Here is a 3,413-nt window from a genome sequence, read left to right as displayed (position 1 = left end):
GCTTGTGGTAATTAAGGGCTATGAAGAAAAATTAAGTAACAAATAGAAAAGGGGGACACATGGTATTGGAGTACAATTTTAAGTGCAATAGTCAGGGAACATTTCACCGAAATGGCTTTTTTTAATCTTTTCATGCTACTAGGAATGGAACCCAGGGCCCAGTACATGCTAAGCAAGGGCTCTACCACTGAGCTACATCCCTGCCCTTTTAAAATATTTTTATTTTGAGATAAGATCCCAATAAGTTGCCTGGACTGACCTTGAACCTGTGATCCTCCTCCTCAGCCTCCTGAATAGCTGTGACCGCATATGTATACATACTGCTGTGCCTAGCAAGAGAACATGGCTTTTGGGCAAAAGAAGGTAAAGCAATCTGGGCGTGGGGATACAGCGTGTAATCCCAGCTTTTGGGAGGCTGAGGCAGGAAGATTGCCCTGAATTCAAGGCCAGACTGAACTATATAGTGAGACCCTCTCAAAAAAAAGGTAGAAAAGTGAGCTGTGCCGGTTGTGTGTGTGTATGTGAGGCTTTGCCAGCAGAAAATTAGGAGAGAGTGGTTCAGCCAGATCTTATCCTGGAATCTATGGCTGCCTGCTCCCTGGGGCTGTAGATAGAATTTGAAGGGTCTTGACCTTCAGTGAGAAAAAATAATGGTATCTTTATTTTTACTAATTAAAATATAGCATGTTCTTCCATTACAGGCATAGACAGCAAATTAGTGATATTAACAGCACCTGTGATACTGTTATTAGTGCAAATCAGGTAATTTCCTATCACATCGCAGTAGTTGCAGATACCTAAAAATACAGCATCACACTTGTCACTACTCCACAATTATGCTACTAGCTCTTACAACTTTGTGAATTAATAAAGAAACACATACGTATATGACTTTTTTCATATATTATTACATTACACATTGGGTTTTTTGTGTGTGTATTTTGGGGAACGTTCTATAGGTGTTCAGGGTCTCACTACTAGGTCAGACTCGTAGTGATCCGCCTGTCTACAGCCTCCCAAGAGCTGGGATTACAGGCGCACGCCGCCACGCCCAGTCTCAACTGCCCTCTCAGTGCTCCCTTGGGATGTAGGGCCCGCACAGCAGGCCTGGGGATTGAACACCAGCCCTACGTGCAGGTACTTTAATCTGCTGAGCTGTTCTGCTGAGCTATTTGCCCGGCCCTATACATTGTTAAAGTATTTTAAGTTGTATTTCAATATAATCGATTTTGTTTGTAGTTTGTGGAGCTTTTATGAATTTTTTCGGGGATCAAACTCAGGCCCTTGTGCTTGCCAGGCAAGCGCTTATTCTACTGAGCTATCTCCGCAGCCCGGAAAGAGCTCCCCCTTCTTTTTTTTTTTTTTTTTTTTTTTTTTTTGTAGTACTAGGGATAGAACTCAGGCCCTTGCGCTTGCCGGGCAGGTGCTTACGCCACTGAGCTATCTCCCCAGCCCTGGAAGATCTTCAATTAGGAGTCTTAATCACAGACTCTCAAAGTCTATGGCACACACACAAAGGCGCAAAGAATCTTTGTCTCTACAGAGACTGACAAGTTTAAAATGGAGAGACTCGGGGCTGGAGAGATGGCTCAGTGGTCTAAAGCACCTACTTAGAACAAGCTTAGCAAAGCATCAGGGACCGCGGTTCAATCCCCCAGCACCACGTGCCAGCCAGCCCCGCCCCCTGGTGGGCTGAGCTGGCCACACACACACACCACACTCTCTCTCTCTCTCTCTCTCTCTCTCTCTCTCTCTCTCTTTCTCAAATAAATAAAAAAAATAAAAATAAAATAAAAAATAAAATGGGTTTTGAGCTGACAAGTGATGTGAGCTGAGCCTGGATTTTGCAGGTCATTTGGCTGTTGCATGAAGAATAAGCAGAAGGGAGAAGGCTGAAGCAGGAAGAGCACTTAGGAGGTCACCTAATGAACCAGGTGAGAGATGATGTTACCATGACGCAGAGCAGTGGCAGGCTGGGAGTGTCCGGCATGGCACGTGGTACTGGGGATCAAACCCAGGTCCTTGCGCTTGCCAGGCAGGTGTTTAGACTGCTGAGCTATCTCTGTGGCCCAGGTTCTATGTTTTGACAGAATTTGCTGATGGGATGGGAGAGAAAGAAGTTAAGGGTAACTCCCAGGGTTTTACCTTACTTAAGGCAGTTATCTACTAAGATGGGAGAAGCTAAAAGGAGTAAGCTTTGGGGAAGGGTTAGAGCTCTGTATTGGACATAAACTTGAGGTGCCCATTCAGCACCCAACGGTAAACATCTCAGAGGCAGCCAACAGTGGCGGCCTTGGCTCGCAGTGAGGTCCTCGCTGAGGATACTACAACATCTTCAAACCAATTGGCAGGTATTTAAATGATTTTTTTTTTAAAGGAATAGGCATGTTGGAGATCATCTAAGAAATGAATGGAGGAGAGAGGGCTCAAAGCTGTGTCCTTAGGAACTGCAAAGTTAAGAGGTCCGGAGGCTGAAGAGCATCAGCAAAGATGCCGTTGGACTGGAAGCCTCTAGAGAGCTGGGAGAGGGTATCCGAAATCTCTAGGAAAGGTGCTTCAGGCGGGAGAGAAGTCCTGTGTCCAGAGCTGTGGAGTGTCAGATGAGCTGAAGATTGAGAAGGGATCATCAGGTTCAGCAACGTGGACACCGCCGGGGATCAGTGCAGCGGTGTGAGCCACAGCCTGGTTGGACTGGTTCAAGAAAGAGTGGTGAAACTGGTAGTTGTTACATTTTGTCCGAGGATGCTGCCTAAAAACAAGTCATCTTGGGGCCAAGGAGATGGCTCAGTGGAATAAGCGCTTCCCTGGCAAGCACAAGGACAGGCAGGCAGGCAGGAAGGAAGGAAGAAGTCATCTTCTGGTGTGTTTGTCTGATAATGCATATAGAGATGATGGTGACCATGTAGCTATAGAATTCAATTTAGCGGGTCGTGGAGATAGCTCAGTAGAATAAGCATTTATCTGGCAAGCGCAAGGGCCTGACTTCAATCCCCGGTTCCACTAAAAAAAAAAAAAAGAATTAAATTTAGACAACTTGGAGCAGGAGGTAGTCATGCAAACTTATAATCCCAGCTACTTAGGAGGCTGAGGCAGGAGGATTGCCATGAGTTCAAGGCTAGCCTGGACTACACAGTGAGTTCAAGGCCACTCTGAAGTATATGGCAAGACCCTGTCTTAAAAAGCTAATAAAACTATAAATAATTAATTGAATGAAAAAATTTTAAAAAAACTTTTATTAAGGAATTCTAGGGGCTGGAGAGATGGCTCAGTGGTCTAAAGCACCTACTTGAATCAAGCTTGGCGAAGCACAGGGACCACGGTTCGATCCCCAGCACCACATGCCAGCCAGCCCCGCCCCCTGGTGGGCTGAGCTGGCCACACACACACACAATAAATAAATGTAATAAATAAAA

The 3,413-nt window shown here is 45.5% G+C and overlaps 1 long non-coding RNA gene across 1 annotated transcript in view; it reads left to right on the top strand.

Moving 5' to 3' along the window:
• The window catches only part of LOC111816307, a 6,969-nt gene extending 3,977 nt beyond the window's left edge, over positions 1-2,992 (top strand). The window contains exons 3-5 of the long non-coding RNA XR_002820733.1: positions 286-363; positions 1,851-1,934; positions 2,378-2,992. This is a non-coding gene — a long non-coding RNA (uncharacterized LOC111816307). The remainder of the gene's footprint in view (positions 1-285; positions 364-1,850; positions 1,935-2,377) is intronic.
• Positions 2,993-3,413: the final 421 nt, after the last annotated feature.

This window comes from Octodon degus, unplaced genomic scaffold (assembly GCF_000260255.1).
Source record: "Octodon degus isolate 3935 unplaced genomic scaffold, OctDeg1.0 scaffold00029, whole genome shotgun sequence".
Classification (NCBI taxonomy): domain Eukaryota; kingdom Metazoa; phylum Chordata; class Mammalia; order Rodentia; family Octodontidae; genus Octodon; species Octodon degus.
The sequence above is the reverse complement of the archived record's forward strand: the minus strand, read 5'-3'. Positions and strand labels throughout refer to the sequence as shown.